Source organism: Mastomys coucha, unplaced genomic scaffold (genome assembly GCF_008632895.1).
Source record: "Mastomys coucha isolate ucsf_1 unplaced genomic scaffold, UCSF_Mcou_1 pScaffold22, whole genome shotgun sequence".
Lineage (NCBI taxonomy): Eukaryota > Metazoa > Chordata > Mammalia > Rodentia > Muridae > Mastomys > Mastomys coucha.
In genome coordinates this window covers 69,512,428-69,532,415 of record NW_022196905.1, presented here as the reverse complement: position 1 = coordinate 69,532,415, position 19,988 = coordinate 69,512,428, and the positions used below count along the sequence as shown (strand labels likewise).

The window sequence follows — 19,988 nt, the reverse complement described above, 5'->3', positions numbered from 1 at the left end:
AAGGACAATGAGAAAGCACTGGCCCTCTGTGTGATCACAAAGGGCCGTGTAAGCAGGCTCCAGAAGCCTGTGTCTTTCCCCAGGACTCTCAGTTCTCATCCTCTTCTACCTGGATGATCTCCCTCATCTGTTGCCCAGCAGACACCTGGCCATCCTGACTCTGATACCAACCTCAGATGACTTCAGTCATCACAAACAACTGTGACTAGCCTGTGCCCAGACAAGAGACTGCAAAAGAATACTGTGTTCTGGGAGGGTGACATTTTTGGTGAGTCTGTGTGAGGTAGCATCAGTTCAAGATGAGAAGAGAAAGCTAGATGGGGAACAGTGGAAAATGAAAAGGTTAAGAGAGAGTTTTGAGGCAGCTCTTAAAAATATGTGAGTGTTAGCTGGGTGGTGGGGGCGCACACCTCTAATTCCAGCACTTGGGAGGCAGAGGCAGGTGGATTTCTGAGTTCAAGGCCAGCCTGGGCTACAGAGTGAGTTCCAGGATAGCCAGGAACTCTGTGTAGTGTGTGTATATATGTGTATGCACATGTATTTGTGTGTAGTGTGTGTATATATGTGTGTGTACATGTCTTTGTGTAGTGTGTGTGTATGTTGATAAGGGACAACTGAAGATATTTGTATTAAGAAAGAAAAGAGCTGGTGAGAAGTGAGTAGAGTCTCTGAACAAAGTTCCTGATCCAGAAAAACCCTGTTTCGAAAAACAAAAACAAAAACATAAAATATGTGAGTGTTGGCCAGGCATGGTGGTGCATACCTTTAATCCCAGCACTCGGGGCAGAGACAGGTCTCTCTGAGTTTGAGACCAGACTGGTTTACAATTACACAGAGGTTTCCCTATTTCAAAACAAATTAAGTATGAATGAATGAGCAGAAGAGAAAAGATGAAATGCTATCTCCAAGAAGAAGTACTTGCCTCCACAAAGTGTGTTTTTGTCTGTGTGCATGTGTACTGTGTATGTATATATGTTTATATGTGTATTATGTGTGTCTCTGTGCATAGTGTGTGTATGTGTGTTTATGTGCATGTCTCTGTGTATAGTGTGTAGTGTGTGTTTATGTGTGTCTATGTGCATGTCTGTGTATAGTGTGTGTATGTGTGTGTTTATATGTGTGCATATGTGCATGTCTCTGTGTGTAGTATGTTTGTGTGTGTTTATATGTACATGTCCCTGTGTAGTATGTTTATATATGTGTATGCACATGTATCTGTGTGTAGTGTGTGTATGTGTGTGTATGTACATGTCTTTGTGTAGTGTATGTGTATGTTGATAAGGGACAACTGAAGATATTTGTATTAAAAAAGAAAAGAACTGGTGAGAAGTGAGCAGAGTCTCTGAACAAAGTCCCTGATGCTCAGTGACAGAGCACCTGCCCTAGGTTCAATCCCCAGTTAAAAAACAAAACAAAGCAAGCAAACAAAAAGCAGTATACACTATATAGTCCTGCACTCAGAGAGTGGAGGCAGGAGGATTCCTGTGAGTTCAAGACCAGCCTGGGACCTTTCCCCCAACAAACAAAATCTAGAGTTGCTGAGTGGAAGGAAGTAAAGAGGTTAAGAGAGTAACCATTGTTCTGGGCCTTGGAAGTACATGGACTTCTGAGGAAGGGAGGAGGAGCACTCAGAGGAGGAGGAGGAGGAGGAGCACTCAGAGGAGGAGGAGGAGGAGGAAGAGGAGGAGGAGGAGGAGGAGGAGGAGGAGGAGGAAGGACCGAAGTGAGATAAAGCCTCAGGGAAGGTGTGCTGCTCAGTCCCCAAGGCAACCAAGAGCCACAGAAAACCTAAGACCCTGGGGTTATTAAGGGAAATGTTTGAGGTTTAGGAAGAGAAACAAGTTCCTGTTGGATTTCCCGAAAAGCAAGAGGCCAAGTCACTCAGAATAAAGGCAGCGTCGAAGTGGATGAAAGGCTTTGAAAACTCTGATAAGGAGTCGACAAAGGGGGAAAGGGCTTCTAATAAAGTTTCACGAAGGTTTATCACTAAGAAAGTAGTGAGGTTGGAAGGCAAAGACTGTCAGAGAGGGGAGATGTGGTTTGCAGAGTTATGTGCAAGAAAGTCACAGTATACCAACTGTGGAATATACCATGGACGCTGTGCTCATTATTTTTTTGTCAACTTGACCCAAGGTAGAGTCTCCAGGGGAAAAGGAACATCTATTGAGGAAGGGCCTCCATCAGATTGACCTGTGGGCATGTCTATGGTGTATTTTTTAAATTAATGATTGATGTAGAAGGGCCTGGCCCACTGTGAGTGATATCATCCCTGGGAAGGTGGTCCTGGGTCCTGTAAGAAAACAGACTGAGAAAACCACAGGGAGTAAGCCAGTAGGAGTTTTTCTACCATGGTCTCTGCTGGGCTGGACTGACACGTACATAAGCCAGGTAAACCCTTTCTCCCCTCAAGTTGCTATGGGTCACAGCATCTACCACAGCAATAGGAGCAAACTAGAACTGAGGTCATGAATCCTAGGATTTCATCCTTCAGCCCTGAGTCCTGGTTGTACAAACATTGTCTCTCCTCTTTAAATAGTGCAAAAATATTCATAAGTGATCCATGAAATAGGCTCTACTAAGACCAGGGTTGGGAAAGTCCAATTTAGCAAAAAACCATGAAATCCTTCTTTCTTTCTTCTCTAATTTGCAATGATGGAGAAAACTATAAAACTTACGCTGAAGTGTTCTAAGCTCTGGGACAAATGCGCATGTGTTCACAGAAGGTCAGAAAACACTGCATGCTTCTGACCTGAGGTGAGACACCAGGGCACTTCTTTCACACTGGAATAGTATTTGGTACAGCAAAACTAAAACACCTGCAGAGGAAATACATGCTTCCCCATTGCCTTTTAAAGGTACGTGTGCTTCTAACCAACCAAATGCAAATACTGTAGTTTGTGAAGATACCAGTAAATTAGGCTGCATAAAAACAAAGCCAGGCAGGCTCCAGAAATTAAGCTGAGGGATTCAGTGCTTTCCTGACTGTCCAAGGCTCTGGATTAAATGCCCACCACTCAAAAACAAGTGGCACACATACGCACACACGCAAACATATCCATACATGTGCATTTCAAAATTCTAGTAAATAAAGGAAGTTAAATAGCAAAAGTGGCTTTATGATTTCATCCCACTCAAAGGAAAGTTTAGTTATGTCCAAGAACAGCTCTTGTTCACTTATAAGAAAACAAAAACAGGGACTGGAGCAATAGCTCAACCATTAAGGACACTGGTTGCTCTTGCAGAGGATTTGATTCCCAGCACCCACATGGCGGCTCCCAACTAGACGATCTGGATGCCTTAAATAATTAATTATCAAAGGAAACAACCTATACTGCTTGAATCTACCTGTGCAACATCTGGGTCATATGTTCTGAGACCTGAGATGCCACCTTCACCATGCTGTGAGCACAGAGCTAAATTCGTGTTTTGGTTTCCACCTAATTACCAACGCTAATTCTACAGTCCACTAAGAGTTACCAAATGCTAAAAGAGCGGCTATTCCTACTCAACCCTCTAATCACTCGGAGTCTAGAGAGCCTTCCATCTCCCGTCTTCATGTCTCTGCAAGGACATGTCAGAAAGCAATGCAGTCTCTAAAGTCATCCATGAGCCTCATTCACTTAAAAAATTAAAAAAACAAGGGACCACTTACTGAAAACATACATCGCCCCTACGTAGTTTCTCCTGAGGTCACTCTTGAAGGCAAGTTTTGGAAGAGTTGGGCTAAATTTAAAGTTTCACAGAAACGTATTCTTTGCCAGATGGAGAGAGTCAGCAAACCATACCTGGGTGCTTCCCTCCCAACCCCCGTACCCCATTGCTCTACTTGTAGGCTTTCACGTGGTAGTAAAGACAATTGCTTCAGGTGGAAATCAGTGATTCGAGTGCAAAGGCATGCTTTGGGGGAAGCATCGCTATTCAGTTCTAAACAGAAGCTTTCGATTGAAAGCCACTGGGTCAATGGAGCTGCAGCACTTACTCCTGACTCCAGAAGAAATAGTCTAAGTGACCCAGAGATGGTTGCCCACTGTGCTGGTGGATAGCTTTTCTCTCGCCAGCGTGAGCTAAGGGAACAATAGAACTCTATCCAGGGCAAAATGGACATCAGAAGCAGTGTGGCCAGGAATGGCAGAGGATCTGTATGTAATACGGCAAGGTCAGCCAACTAAGACAAAACATCAACAGGGAGGTTATGGAAAGTTCTGGAAGGCAACGCAGGGAGACCACATCCAGCCGTTAAATGTCAGGTGCTGTGAATGCAGGAAGCTCAGCACCTGACAGGACTTCCCCATGCCTTTGCCCCACGGACTTCCAGGAGGAACATTCGTAAACTCACAGGTAGGTAGCCTAAATCCAGGTGCACCTTCGTAAAACATCAGCAATAGTCCTGTCTCCAGGAGAAGCTAATAAACACATGCTTGCTGGTGTTATTCCACAGTATCCTCCTTTTGCCTTCATAAATAGAGTCTAAAGCCGGACGGTGGTGGCACACGCCTTTAATCCCAGCACTTGGGAGGCAGAGGCAGGTGGATTTCTGAGTTTGAGGCCAGCCTGGTCTACAGAGTGAGTTCCAGGACAGCCAGGGCTACACAGAGAAACCCTGTCTCAGAAAAAAAGAAAAAAAGAAAGAGTCTAGTTTTTAAAAAAGGTGAACTCTGTCCAGAGAATGAAAAGAAAGGCAGGATGGGAGACAGTATTTGTAAATCATCTACCTGCTGATTGGTATCTAGATACATAAGCCATTCAACTCAACAGCAAAGAAAAACAAAATGAGAAGTGAGGGAGAAGAGGAGAAGGAGGGAAGGAAGGAAGGGCAGGAAGAAGGAAGGAAGGAAGAAAGGAAAGGAAGAAAGGAAGGAAGGATAAAAGGAAGGAAGGAAAAGATCTAACTTAAAAAATGAGCCAAGGGTTTAAGCAGACATTTCTCCAAACAGGATACACTAATGGCAAATAATCCCATTAAAGGGATATTCAAGGTGATTAGACTTACAGATATACAAATCAAAAGCAAAATGAGATTGTAGCTCTCATTAGGATGACAAAAGATGTCAAGAGTCAGAAGACAGTGAGTATTGGTGAAGATGTGGAGACTAAAATCCTCGGCCATTGTTATCAGGAGTACAAAATATCATAGTAACCATGCAATTTAGATTGGAGAGCTCTCAAAAAGTCCAACACAGAATTGCTGCATGGCCTAGCACTGCAAACAGAATACAGGCACTATATATCTACCTTCACAGCACCTTTATTCACAGTAGCCAAAATACACCAATCAAAAAATACGTATTTTCTGAAGAGATAAATGCGTCTTTAATCTTTTATATACATTCATTTGTATCATATGCATTGTCAAAGAAGAAAGGCCCGGTACATACTCTTGCAAGTATGAACTCTGAAAAGATGTGAAATGAATAAATGAAACCCCCAAATTCAAATGTAATACAATCCTGCTGATATGGAACACCTGGAAGAGGCAAATTCCCAGGGATGGGCCAGTTAGGATGCCACACAACTGCAGTAAAAACAAAGTGGAGGAGAGCTGACTCCAGGAACTCATCCTATGACCCCCCACACTCGTGCCACCCACCCCCTCAGTGGCCAGACATAGAACATGGCGATAGGTGGCTCCTCTGTTTAATATTCTGAAATAATAAATGCCAACCAGTCACACATTTCAAGAGGTGTGGATGGTGCAGACACCAAACCCAGATACTATTGCTGATGCCAAGATGTGCTCACAGACAGGCGCCTGGTATGGCTGTCCTCTGAGAGGTTCTGCCAACATGTGACCAACACAGATGCAGTCACAGCCAAACACTGGACTGAGGCCAGGGACCCCAATGGAAGAGTTAGGGAAAGGACTGAAGGAGCTGAAGGGGATTGCAATCTCATAGGAAGAACAACAGTATCAACTAATCAGACTCCACAGAGCTCCCAGGGACTAAAACACCAAACAAAGGGTATACATGGGTCAGTTCATGGCTCCTGCTACATATGTATGTACATATGTATGTACATATACCTCATCTGGCATCGATGGGAAGGGAAACTCTTGGTCCTGTGGAGGCTTGATGCCCCCGAGAAGGGGGATGCTAGAGGGGTGAGGCAGGTGGGGGAGCATCCTCTTAGAGGCAAAGAGGAGTGGGATAGGATGGGGGGGGAGACCAGGAAGGGGAATAACATTTGAAATGTAAATAAATAAAATGATTAATAAATAAAAAAGAATAAAACCAAATGTTTAAAAATGAAAAACAAAACAAAACAAAAAACCGCCAGGCAGTGGTGGCCCATGCTTTTAATCCCAGCACTTGGAAGGCAGAGGCAGGTGGATTTCTGAGTTTAAGGCCAGTCTGGTCTTGAAAAGCCAAAAAAAAAAAAAAAAAAGAGGCGTGGATGGTGTTCTGGTATTCCACCATAATGTGGAAACAAAGTGTGTGTGGGGGGGGAGTTGAACATCTGAAGAAAAAAACCAAAATACTGGGCATTCAAATGTGATAAGCAAAGCGACTCCCAATGTGCCGTTTAGGGCAGTGTCAGAGCAGAACTGCCTTCCCCTTGTCCCTGCTCTTCTTTTTCCTCCTTATTTTCTAGTTTTATACAAAATAACTGAGCGTTCTGAGGAAGACAGATGCATGCAAAAATATGATGAGAATTTGACTTTACAATATAAATCACACTCTAATGAGGACTGTCAAAATGAGGTAATGTGGGAGTTGGGGGGGACTGGAAACAACATTGGGGCTGAGCCTGAGACCCAGAAGGTTCCTATCTTCACTGGAAGCAGCAGAAGTGCACTGGCGAGCCTGAGTGTGTAAGCCACTCAGTTGCCTTCTCTGTGGACAAGAAGAGTTAAATAATTCACACAGGGCTGCTTTCACTGGCTGTGAAGTCTATCCCAGGAAGTGAAGCTGCGCAGCCCGGATTCCGTTCCAGCCAAGGTCAGGGATCACTCCCCCAGACACTCTCCGCAGTGAGTCTACCAAGCTAGCTTCCCAGCGCTGCGGACAGATGCACGGGAAACCAACTTAAAACTGGACCATCTGTCAAAGGAGACATGGTTCACCCAACCCGGCATCTCCCACTGGCCAACTGGCCGTGGCATGTTTCGTTCTGCTTTGCTTGTTGATTTGGTGCTGAGGATTGAACAGGACCTCACTCGTGCCAAGCACACACTCTGCCACTGGGCCACAGTCCTGGAAGAGAACAAGCCGCCCACGAGCATACCCCTCTGCCTCTGCTCAGCTCCTTCACATCACCCCCAGCACTCATGCTGAAGACCGACGTATGTACTCTTCAGCCTTCTCACTTGAGAAGAATCATCTGCAAGCTAAGACCTCAGGCTAGACCCAGCTTATTAACAATTCTTTTCTATTTTATTTAAAAAAAAAAAAACAAACCATAATAACAGTGTAATGATTCTAACAGTCAAACAGTCTCCAAAGATTTGTTCCAATTATAATTAAAACAGGTTTGTCCCAGGGCTCCCACTTCATTTAATTTATATTGAAGTAACTTAGGCAAGCCCGCTGGTATATCCACCAGCCACCCTAAATCCAGCTGGTGAACTACTTAGTGCCTTCCCCTATGCATGAGCCTCGAGCCTTAAAATGAATGATGTCCGAGGGATCCTGATGACCAGCCCTACTGCATTTTCTTTCTGTGGCACTAAAGAAGGCGATCTGTATGTAGCGGGTACTGGAATATTCTCTGCTCCTCAGTGGCCACATTGCTGGATCTAATCAAGACTATAAGAACATTACTTAGAAATGGATTGTAATCAGGGTTGAAGGGACTAAACCTGTGACTTCTCACTCAATTCAACTTAGGATTTTAGAATGGGAAGAGATTACAAACATCCTCATGGCTTCTTCTATTCTATTCAGACCTCCCTGGGCTATTCTACAGGCACAACAGGTACCATTCCCTGCCTGACAGCACAATACAGACTTACAGGATAAACGCATCACCCATTACTATTTATTGTCCCTCTTTTGAAACAGTATCATCTCTGCCGTGCAGGTCCGGTGGGCAAATGTGTACAACAGTGCCAGGCACAGAGGCAGTCTCCGATGTGTACATCTGCCGGCTGGCTAACTCTTGCCCCTTCCACGTTAGATATTTGGGGGCCATGGCCATAAAGCGACACGTCCAAGGTCCAGGGCATGAGGCCAATTGGAACTCTTGAGCCCCAGGACTGGGCCTGTCTTCTCCCACCCACCCCTAGAAAGCGTGCTCTTTGAATTCAGTGCCTGGGCATCTGCCATGGCAGGTGTTGCTTAGTCTGATCAGGGTTATAAGCAGCCCCACTGTGGCTATAATTAATAGCTTAAAGATGTCTATGTTAATAAGAGGCATCAAGTCTAGTACTTCTTTCTGGTCCACGCTCAGTTTCTAGTGATTATGGGTTTGTTTATCCACTTCCCAGGGGCAACTAGTGAACAACCATTTTGTTTGGGAGCTCTGATGCTTCACTTAAACTCACAATCCAGACATGGTTAATAACTAATCCAGACACTTAGTTGCCCGTAGGCTTGGTGTCTGGTAAGGAATGGCTTCCTGGCTTATTGGAGTACACTGTGTCCCACATAAGCTGTGTTCCGCAGGGTAGTGATACCCCTCCATCCTCTTTCTACCTGTTAACTTCCTACTCATCCTTCAAGACCCTGCTCAAATATTCTTTGCCATGAACTTCCTCCTGCTCTTTCTTCATTTTTCCCCTCCCTCCCCAGAAATACCACTCCTTCCTCTAAGGTCTCACACCACTCACTGCGACCCTCTAAGCTCTGCCCCGCTGGTCTTCTGTAGCCATATAGGTTCTTTTCTTTTATATTATCTAACAACTCCACAGCACCCAGCACAAACAGCTGAGGTGGCAAAGGATGAGGGGATCCGCGTGGTACCTCCTGCCTTTCCACATTCAGCGTGACTCCTATTGCCAATGCAGACCCCACCATCCCAGCTGCCCATCGAAATGACCCAAAGCGGAAGATTTCTTACTGCCAGATAGAGGATGCCATTAGTCCTGGATACACGAGACGTCAGTTAGCAAATTGTCAAATATTGACCAGAACGCATTGTTCAACAATAAGACACAATTGTGGGATGGGGGTTGCTTTTTGATTTGTTTGTTTGTTTGTTTTTCAAGTAAGAAACCATGACAAGGGACTGTGGAGATGGCTCAGAGGTTAAGAGCACTGGCTGTTCCAGAAGATCCCGTTTCAATTCCCAGCACCCATGTGGCAGCTCACAACTGTCTGTAACTCCAGTTCCAAGGGATCGAACTAGCACAGACATACATGCAGGCAAAACACCAGTGCACATAAAATAAAAATAAATAATTAAAGAACAAACTATGACAGACATAACTGAGGTCTACCATGTCACATTCATGTAATCTAACCCTAAGCAGTCATCTGTGTTACACTAGGGTGCCCAGTACATTTACAGTAGATGGGTTTGGGCTCGAGGATGGAAATGGTACTTTTCACTGAAGTTCACAACGCAGGGCATAGGCACTCATGCTCCTTACCCCTGGGGAAGTGGGAAGTCCTACCCGGTTTGGTTTCTTTGTATCCAGAGCCAACCAGAGCTTTCTGTAACCAACAAAAAGCATAGGAAATGATAAGCTAGAAACATGCCTGTATAACACCATTTGTGTCGTAAATATTTATCTTCTTTCCCTTGCTCCTTTAAAAGGACAAATTTGTGAATATCACAAACCATGTCTGGATTGTGAGTTTAAGTGAAGCATCCGAGCTCCCCAACAAAATAGTTGTTCACTAGTTGTCCCTGGGAAGTGGATAACAAACCCATAATCACTGGAAACTGAGCGTGTGCCAGAAAGAAGTACTAGACTTGACGCCTCTTAACATAGACATCTTTAAGCTATTAATCATGGCCACAGTGGGGCTGCTTATAACCCAGAGCGCAGCTGCTCTGCCCACAGTGCACCCATAACTACCCATAAGAAATGCATGTTAAAGTTCCCCACTTGGTTGGGGACCCTATTTTTCCCAGAGTTACAACTGGTAATGTCTTTTATTTTTGTTATTGTGTATATGTGTTCACATGTGCGCAGTGGCATGTGCATGTGTGTATGTAAGAAGGTCAGAAGTCAACACTGGGTGCCTTCTTCACTCTTTGCCTTATTGTCTGAGACCTGGCCTCTCACTGAACTTAGAGTTCGACTGGCTGGCCAGTAAGTTGCAGGGGTCCTCCTGGCTCCACATCCCCAGCCCTGGGATTAAAGGCATGCACCATCAAGCCTGGCCTTTTAACATAGATGTTGGAGAACACATAAGCACTTTACTATTGAGCCATCTCCCCGGCCCCTATTGTCTAGTATTTTAATGTGCTTTTCTTAGAACCTAATAAAGCTACAGGACCTCTGACTCATTTCAGAAGGTTGCGCACCCTAAATAACATTATGAACATACTGATGCCATCCTATCCTTGGATGAGTGAGTGTGTGTAGAAAAATTAGTATAGTGTAAACTAACTTCATATCCATCATACAATGACCTCAGCATAGACCTTCTGAAAGGACAACTGTGTGCATTAAACAGTCCAGTGGTGGTCCAGAGTTCCTGCTTTCCTGAGCACCCGTCCTACTGGGAGTGTTCCAGGCAATGGAGAGTTCAGCTCGGTTACTCAGACTCTAATCAGAGGGGTTGGTCTAGCTCAGTGATGCCTAACTGAAATACAATGCAAGCTACATATACAATGATAAGTTTTCTTAAATTATCTAATGGACACTCTGAAAACCATAAAGATAGCCAGAGTCAAGAATAATTAATATTTTATTTAATCTATCATAGCCAAAGTCTTACAATTTCAATGTGTAATTAACATTTAAGGATCACTAGTGGCATTGTTTACAACCTTTCTCATCCCAATAAACTAGTACATATTTTAGACTGTCAGCACATCTCTTGGGACCAGTGGGGCCATATGCCACTGCCCTGGTCTAATTAGCCTCTGATAGTTCTCTCAGCACTACAAGATATTCTAATAAAGAAGACCACAGATTTACAGGTCAGGGTACACTTAGAAATGCTATAAAGTAGCTCTCCAGAAATTCTTTAAAAAAAAAAAACAACAAACAAACAAAAACCCAAACCAACAAAGCAAAAAGAAACAAGCGAGGTTTTCTTTTCATTGTAACATTGTTCTTTTTAACTTAGTGGCTGTGTGAACCAGTAAATTGTCAGATCTATCATTCTAACCCTGACTCTCACCACCAAGACCTACAAACCTCCAGGTAAGTTAGAAACGTTTGAGACAATGTAGAAGCGAGTGCTGTCTTAATGAAGCATCTAATAATAACAACAATAATATTAATAAAAACCTAAAATGAGAGTTTAATAGGAATGATCATGATGAAAACTGTCTGATGACCATGCTCTCATCCACATATTAAGATAACGCTGTGAAATAAAAATCTGCACAAGATTTGCAATCGTTTCCCCAAGTACTCAGCATCTACAGAGAGATTCCCCAGGCTCCCCCACCACCACACACACTGTATTGTTTATTAGTCCCTTTGTGATCAGAGATCTGCCTCCGCCAGATGGCTGGTCTGGGCTAAGAGTACAATAAGCAATTGCAGAACAAAGCAAAGCTAGCTAGCCTTCCCAGGCACTGAACCTATGACCCCGACCTCATTAACTCCAAGGAACAGTTAACCCATCACAAACATGCACTGGCAGGTGCACCATAAAGAAAGCCAGGAAACCCAACCGCGGCTGGCACTGGGACACCCAAAGAGAAAAAAAAATGTCACTCAAGATGCATTAGTCAGAATTCCTCAGAGCAAAATGAGATGCTTCCCTTGATTCATATATCACTGGTTTACATATGTATATAGAAGCATCACACTGCACCCGATTATTATGTATACTTTGTATGTTTTAGGTATCAGTTTACATTTTAAATAAAAAATTGAGAATTTATTTATTATTTTTCAAGAATGTCTCAAAGAAAAAAAAATGAAGGAAATTCTGAAGCACTGTCAAAACAGCCCTGCTGGCTCTGTCACAGACCCCCCAAGAACACCAGCTGCGACTGGTCTTCCCTGAAGACCATACATGGCCACAGCTGTGGGGTTTGGTGTGGTAAGGTTTTGTGGCCTGCTAACAGTGATCTCAGGAGTATGGTGTCTCTTTCCTTTCATCTTCTAGTTGAGGAAGGCACAGGCTAACATTCACATATATGAACCTTCATTGATAACTTACTGACTCCAGCTGTTCCGGTTCAAGCATCCCAACCAGCTTCATCCCCAGCCTGTCTCTAGATCTGCCTTAGTGCCGGCCAGATCTTGTGGTGAGTGGACTTTGCCAATGGGCCCGCACATGGAGCTGCTTGTTCTTCCCTGAGACCAGTCAGTACCTTTTAAGAAAGCTGGTCCTCTTTACTGCTCTCTCGGAATAACTCCTCTTCGCAGCTACTGCTGGCTCCTCCGTCCTATTCTGACCACCTGCCTCTAGGAAGCCAAGGACTTCTGACCTTCCCAAGTGTCTGCCTTTGAACACAGCACCAATCTGGGAAGCAAGGGCATTGAAATTTCCTCTCAGCACAACACATATCCAGCAAGTTTACAGATATTTTGAAGGGCTGCTAAGGATTCCAGTATTCATTTGATAATACACTTTGCATTGTTTTAGCGAACACGCAAGTAAGAACTTTCAAGAATATAGAAGCTTGTGCATATGGTATTGTTCTATTTGGCCTCTATGAGATACGTGGTAATGTCACTTTACCATTGTCTATCAGGCATCTCTCTGAGGCATTTTCTGTCTTTAAAGTCAGGTTCCACTTATGGAGTAGAGGTCTTCAGCCTTGTACTTCTCACACTTGTGGAGATTATACATCTCCACTGCTTAGCCACTCTCATATGCTTCTAAGTCTTCAGTACAAGAAAGTATCCAAAATAACTCAGTGTCTGTCTTTAAGAATTTTCACATCAATAAAGGGAGTGAAATGTCATAAAAGCCAAATTTATTATCTCCCTAAACATATACATTACAGCAACTGGGACCATCCAACAACCAAGTTTCTTTTGCATTTTGTTTTACGAGATAGGGTTTCTTGGTGTAGCCCTTGGTGTCCTTTTCCTTTGTAGACCAGGCTAGCTTCCACCTCAGACATCCACCTGCCTCTGCTTCCTGTGCACCATCATGTCCAACAGCTAAGTTTCTTGATTCTTACAAAAATTATAACAGTTCATTAGGGACTAAGCATTAGAAAATAAAGAATAAATTTGAAAATACATTTTGTATTGTCGATGTTTCAATGAACATGCACATGGGGACTTTCTAGAATATGTTAATGAAGATAAAACCTTCATTGTTGAGTGGGCCTGGACCACTAAAATAATTCAGTTTTATTAGATGCAAAATCATTTTTATATGACTTGGGGTTTTTAACTTTTGTTTTGTTTTGTTTTGTTTGAGACAGGTCTTCCTATATAACACAGGCTGCCCTTGAACTCCTGATCCCTCTGCCTTGGTCTCCTGAACACCAGGATTCCAGGCATGCCCAGCTTGCAAATGAATTTTTTCATAGTCAACCTAAGGACAGAATTGAATGTTTAATAATAAATACAACTCTATCTACATTCAGTTATAACTAATCCCAGAAAAAATGATGATTGACAAGCAGAAATACACAAATTTCCAAGACATGTAAGTCATTAAGCTGTTTCTACAAAGCACCACTATACAAATCCTGATTTTAAAATTGTCAGCTTTGGGGCTGGAGAGCTGGCTCCACGGTTCTCATCCTGTGCTGTTCCTGCAGAACAGCCAGTGCCAGGTGCCAAGTGCCCGGGCTGCATGCCTCACAACCACCTGTAACCCCAGGTCTAGAGGAACCAATGCGTTTGGCCTCTGCAGGCGCTCTGCACACACAGGCATGTACCCCCACATGGACACAGAAACATATGTGTAATTTAAAAATTAAAACAGGGTGATGGAGAGACAATTCAGAGATTAAGAATGCTTTCTGCTCCTCCAGAAGATCCAAAATCAGCTCCCAACACCCACATAGGGTGGCTCACAACCATCAGTAATTCCAACTCCTGAGGATACAACTCTTCTCCTGGCCTCTGTAGGCATCTGTGCAATCTCTCTCTCTCTCTCTCTCTCTCTTTCTCTCTCTCTCTCTCTCTTTCTCTCTCTCTCTCTCTCCCTCTCTTTCCCTCTCTCTCTCCCTCTCTCTCTCTCCTTCCTCTCCTTTCTTCTCTCTCCTCTCTCCTTTCTCTCTTCTCTCTCTTCCTCCCCCTCCTCCCTCTTTTGCCCTCTCTCCTCTCTTCTCTCTCTCTCTCCCTTCTCTCTTCTCTTTGTGGCTCTTCTCTCTCTCTTCTCTCTCCTCCCTCCTCCCTCTTTCCCCCTCTCTCCTCTCTTCTCTCTCACCTCTCTTCCTCTCCTCTGTCTCTCCCCCCTCTTCTCTCTGTGTCTCTTCTCTCTCCTCTCTTCTCTCTCTCCTCCCTCTCCTCTCCCTTCCCCCTCTCTCATAGGTGTGGGTCCACACATGTTTGTATGTAATGCCAGCATCTGGGAGATAGAAGCAAGATGATCGTGGTTTCAAGGCTAGTCTTCGTTACATAAAGATCTGAAGGCTAACCTAGGCTACCTGAGAATCTTTCTTAGAAAAGGCAGTATTTTAATAAATGTTTGTACTCAATTAGCTCTCCATCTTATTTTTTCTGAGGTAGTGTCCCTCACTAGATCTGGAGTTCACCATTTAGGTAGAGGTGGGCCAACAAGCCCTTAGGACCCCCACTTCCACCCCTTGGGACCCCCACTCCCACCATTAGCACTGGATTTACATATACACATCACCATGCCCCATCTTGGGTGATGGGGATCCCAAACTCAGGTCCCCATGCCTGCACAGAAAACATTTATCCCCTGAGCCATCTCTGCAGCTTCCTCACAATATTTTTAAGAGCAGGAGAGTCCCGGAAACAAAAAATATATTAAAGTTAAGTGATTGCTAAAGCATAAGAACTGTCGATTAAAAACTGAAAAATATATATATATATATTCAATATACTATACATGTATAATGGTCGATGGTGGTTTCTTACATGTACTTTCTATAATTACTTTTACTGCCTTGTGATTTTGAGACCAATCAATACACTACAAAGTACCCTCTGTGGCTTTTAAGTCTTCATTTGTGCCTTAACAACAGCCGACACTCACTTATAATGAATCTTTTTATAGTTGCACAGCTATATTGTGTCTCTTCTGAAGATATATTAAACCTTTGAGTGCTCAATAAAAATGACCAATTAATTGACTCTTGCAAAAACCTGAGAAGCTACTGCAAAATATTTACATTAAAGACCAGCCAAGTCAAAATGAATTACTGGTTTCCTGTGTAAGCTTTCTTACTTATAAACCAAGTTTAAAATGGACTTCAAACAAGTCCTTTCATAGGGAGCTATAAACTATAGGCTATATTAGGGAAAGTTTAAATGTTGCACACACATTTATGGTTCTTTTTAAGGAAGGAAACATCTCCCTCAATCAGTGGGAAGGGACCCCAGAAGAGTAGGATAACTAAGAGGAGGGACAGGCTTTGGGATCCAGCCAGACTCAGGTTGAACCCCCACATTTTCTCTCACTAATTTTGGGACCTTGGACAAGTTCATAAAAAGCTCATTGAGTCCTAATTTCAATTATCAAATGGAAACACAAGGCCTCCTGCAGGGACAGTCATGGGCACTAAATTAGATAACACACAAATAGACTGCTTAGTTTGGGACCCTGACCATGAAAAATAATACTCAGTGAATGTCAACTATGACAAAAGAAACGTTTAAGAAACACACTTGTGTGGGGCTGGGGGAGACTAGGCTCCCTATGATGTTCTGGGCAAGCACTTTAGCATTTGATCCTCTAAGAATGTATTTCTACCTGTTATTTGACATTGAAACTCCCACTGATGGAGGGGGCTTGAAGGAGAAGCGTAGAGACCCCACAACAGATTTTTATGGAGTGTACTTCACCCGACAATCCTTTCCATTGGTGCTTTCATGAGTACCAGGGTCACTTAGTGGATTTCAAGTTGCATCTTTAAAGTGATATGGAAAACACATGGGAATCTAACCACTACCTCAGGAGTTTGAAAAGCGTTATCGTTGGTGCTGGGCATGATGATGTGTGCCAATAATTCCAGCAGGTGGAAGGCTAAGACAGAGAACTAGACTACACAGCAACTCTGACCCTAAAGACCAGGGACTGGGGTCTGCAGGGTCCTACACCTAGTCCTAAAAAAAAACAAAAACAAAAACAAAAGCAATCATGCACATACTTGTACACACACACACACACACACACACACACACACACACACAAACCCCATGTCTGCATGCCAGGAAATAATTCAAACCCACCCTTTCACCTTTTAACAATGAGAATAAAGATAAATGCTTTGCTTACATTGATATTTCGCAAAGGATATGTGCACACCATTTCATTTGACCCTCACACAATTTCTTTAGGAAAATGGAATCTTACAGAGGAAGAGGCTGAAATTTTGAGCTACTTGCCACACAAAGGGCTTGTTACAAGGACAGCCGGTTTCAAGTGCAGCCCTCCAACCCGAGACGATGGCATTTTTACCCACTCTTCCTTGTATAAAATATATCCAGGATGTAGACTTTAACTAGACTGTCATTTTCTAGGGGAGCCCAATGTCTCAGAGGAGGTTGTGATTCAGGGGCCTAAGCAGCAGGCATGCGATCCAGCGTCTGCCCCTGGCATGGTTGCTTTAGTGGCAAGAGTTGGCAAGTCATTTAATCCCGCTGTGTCTGGATTTCCTTACCTACAAATCGCAATGATAACATCTGCCCTGCCTCTGCACAAGGAGCCTGTGAAAAACAACCATACTCAACAAGTGAAATATCCTCTTGTCCCTATTCAGGTGACATCACAGAGGCCACCTAAAAGGCCCCATGTTTCATGAATATGCATATCAACTATGACTGCTAAAGTCAGGCACTGGGCTTTCATGGACCACACGTGGAAATGCTTTTCAATTCTTGACACATAGTAGGTCTTCAGCAAATACTCATCACTGTAAGCCAGTGGCACCTGCATGTATATTTTATTCGTTTGCATTTTCTTTATCACTAGCTCGTTCTTTCCACCACTAACTACTGAACACCACTCTGTGCCGTGTTAGAAACAGACTGCGGCTTGACATGGAGGAAGCGAACACCAGCAATCCCTCCATCCTAGAGGTGGAGGCAGGAGGATCAGGAGTTCAAGGCCACTCTTGGCTACATAATGAGTTCAAAGCTAGCCAGGGCTAAATGAGACTCTGTCTCAAAACAAAACAAAACAAAACAAAAACAAAAAAACAAAAAACAATGAAAGATATATAGATTGCAAAGGCAGACAACAATTGGGCCCCTGTCATAGAAGCAGGAGGACCTGAGTTTGGGTCCTCAGTACATATGTAAAAGTTAGACAGATGAAGGAGGTGCTGGGGGTTGGGGAGGGGAGCATTGGCCTGCCAATCCAGCCAAATTGATGAGCTTCAGGTTCAATTCAATAAGAGACCCTGTCTCAAAATACAAGGAAGAGAATGATGGGGAATGTTACACCGTTAGTCTCCAGAAGCGGCACATGCGTGGAAGGATGGGCACATGCACACATACACACACACATGAGTAGTACACATAGAAACATACATAAAATGGACAAAAATTGCTACAAAATTGCATAGGAAGGAAACATAAAATGCAGCTTTTTTGCCTATCAGTAATAACTTACGCTGTTATAGTGCTTTGTAGGTTTTGTTGAACCATATAATTTCGTTTTTACCTAACTCTAATGTCAGCATCATTACCTTCCTGGCTCCAAATCCAGCGCTCTGTTTATACAGAAAAGTCTTGAAAGTCTCTCAGTTGTTAAAGGTGACTCTAAATGAAAACTTTGGAGTAAAATTTAAGTAAACAATAGTAAGAAAAAAAAAATAAGGTTCTATTGCAGGACCCCACCCCTCACCCACGCACATTTGTGAGTTAGCATAATGCAACCACATAACCAAGTCAAGGTACATTTTCAAATGTTTCTTTTAAAAACTGATCTTGAATCTTGTTTTTCTTATAAGCAGTTATCTCTGGAGGGCGTGGGGTGGGGGGAGCCAAGCAATAAAGGTGGCGGCCAAGGTGCCTTCCTTTTGTTGACTCTTTAAAAATTACTCAAAATCGATCACTGTATTCAGACACCCAAGTCACAGACAATGCCAAATGACCGCTAGTCATCTTATTATATAATTGCACAACTACTGGAGGTAATTTTTACGGGAGAACATTGATTTAACTGACAAGTTAATGAATTGCTTATTTGCCACGGGATATCTACTAAAACCTTTTACTAAAATTGCCGTATCCTTTGTATTCTAACCACTCCCCTGCCACCGCTGCCAACTCCCCATCACACACACACACACACACACACACACACACACACACACTCACCTACACCCAATGCCAGATCAGTTTCCCGGCCTGTATTCGTAAAACCATATTAAAATTTCACAACATATGGTCACAGTTACTAGGTTTTCTCCACCCTCCCCCTACACTGAATCAATGTCTTCAAATATACATTTCCCCCTTGAAATCCACAATTCGGAAAGCCATTGAGAGTGTGCAAACATCTAACAAAATTCAAACGTCTGTTCTCGGCTGATACTCGGTACCACCCCACCCAGTGCATCCAAGGGGTTAGAGGTCCAATCTCGCCACCACAGAGCTCTCCAAGAAAGGGCGGTTATAGCTGCGGGGAAACAGCCGCGATGGGAGAAGATAAGGCGAGCCCATTTCACGCCCAGCGGCGTGCGGTGCCCGGCTCCAGCCCTGGGAGGGAAACCTTTGTTCGCCTCTGCCATCAAACTGGTAGCTCATCAGAACTGGGGCAACAAGAGTTTGTGCACATCGGCTCGGCAGAGGTTAAACAAAGCAATGCAGCCTGGGGACCCGGCTGAGCGTGTCCGTGTCTCAGCTCCTGCCTAGCGAGGTCCGGCTCTGCGCTGGGGACCCGGGAACCGGACAAGGCGCGGGAAGGAGCGCGGGGCTGAGCGGGTCTCACGCTCTCGGCAAGTTCTCGGGGTGCAGTCCGCCCGCAGGTTACTCCCAGGGACCCACGGATGCGTACGCCCCTCACAGATCCAGAAGAGAGGGGCTGCGCCGCGGATGGGGTGGTCGCCCCAAGACCTCCGCGGGCCGTGCGAGCCCACGCCCGGGGCAAGGTAGGAGTCTCGCGCGGGCCCCGCCGGAGAGAGAAGCCACCCGCTGCCCATTGTCTGTTCCCGCGACCGAGGGGAGCTCACCTGCGGTTTCGCCGGGCGCCGCTGTGGAGAGAGCGATGGCGAGCGCCGCGCACCCCGGGAACGTCCCAGCCCGCCCAGCCTCCGCAGCAGCAGCAGCCCCAGCAGCGCGGCCGGCTCTCAGGCGCCCGGGGCCTCCATTGCTCTCCCCGCCACTGCCACCGCGCGGCACTGCGCGCCCAGCCCCGCGCGCAGTGGTCACATGCTCCGCCCGCGCTCGCCTCGGCCGCTCGGACCCGCGCCCGCCCCGCCCGGACACCGCCGCGCCGCCCGCCAAGCTCGGTTGGTGCATCCCGGACACTTTGCACCCCAGCTGACTCGAAACCCAGGAGTTAGCCCAGGGCACCGTGTGGGACTTACCAGTGCCTTCTCGAATATCCAGGTATATCCAGACCGAGGGCTGAACGCAAGGGTAGAAGCGCACCTTGCAAGGGGCAAGAAGCCAAGACTGTCAGTCACCACCTTCTCGGGATGTGGTCAGGGTCCCGGGTACTAGCGTGAACCCATTAGTAACTCGAGTGACCTGGACCGTAAAGAGGTTTCACCCTGCAGGGTCCAAACTATCAGAATGGATCTGGTAAAGATCTTTTCCCAATTTGTTGGTTGCCGTTTGGTCCTATTGACAGTGTCTTTTGCCTTGA

At 44.8% G+C, this 19,988-nt stretch overlaps 1 protein-coding gene and 1 long non-coding RNA gene across 4 annotated transcripts in view; one reads left to right on the top strand and one right to left on the bottom strand.

The window, feature by feature from the left end:
* Cracd (capping protein inhibiting regulator of actin dynamics) overlaps positions 1-19,466 on the bottom strand; it is a 230,075-nt gene extending 210,609 nt beyond the window's left edge. For 2 of the 3 annotated variants that reach the window (XM_031342801.1, XM_031342804.1), the window contains exon 1: positions 19,351-19,449. The gene's annotated coding sequence lies outside the window, so the exon portion shown is untranslated. Of the gene's footprint in view, positions 1-19,350 lie in introns of all 3 variants that reach the window. The other variant, XM_031342805.1, reaches the window with a different exon arrangement.
* LOC116071301 lies at positions 111-13,136 on the top strand. Its single transcript, XR_004110811.1, has 3 exons — positions 111-268; positions 11,184-11,260; positions 12,180-13,136. It is a non-coding gene; the product is annotated as an uncharacterized LOC116071301 (long non-coding RNA).
* Positions 19,467-19,988: the final 522 nt, after the last annotated feature.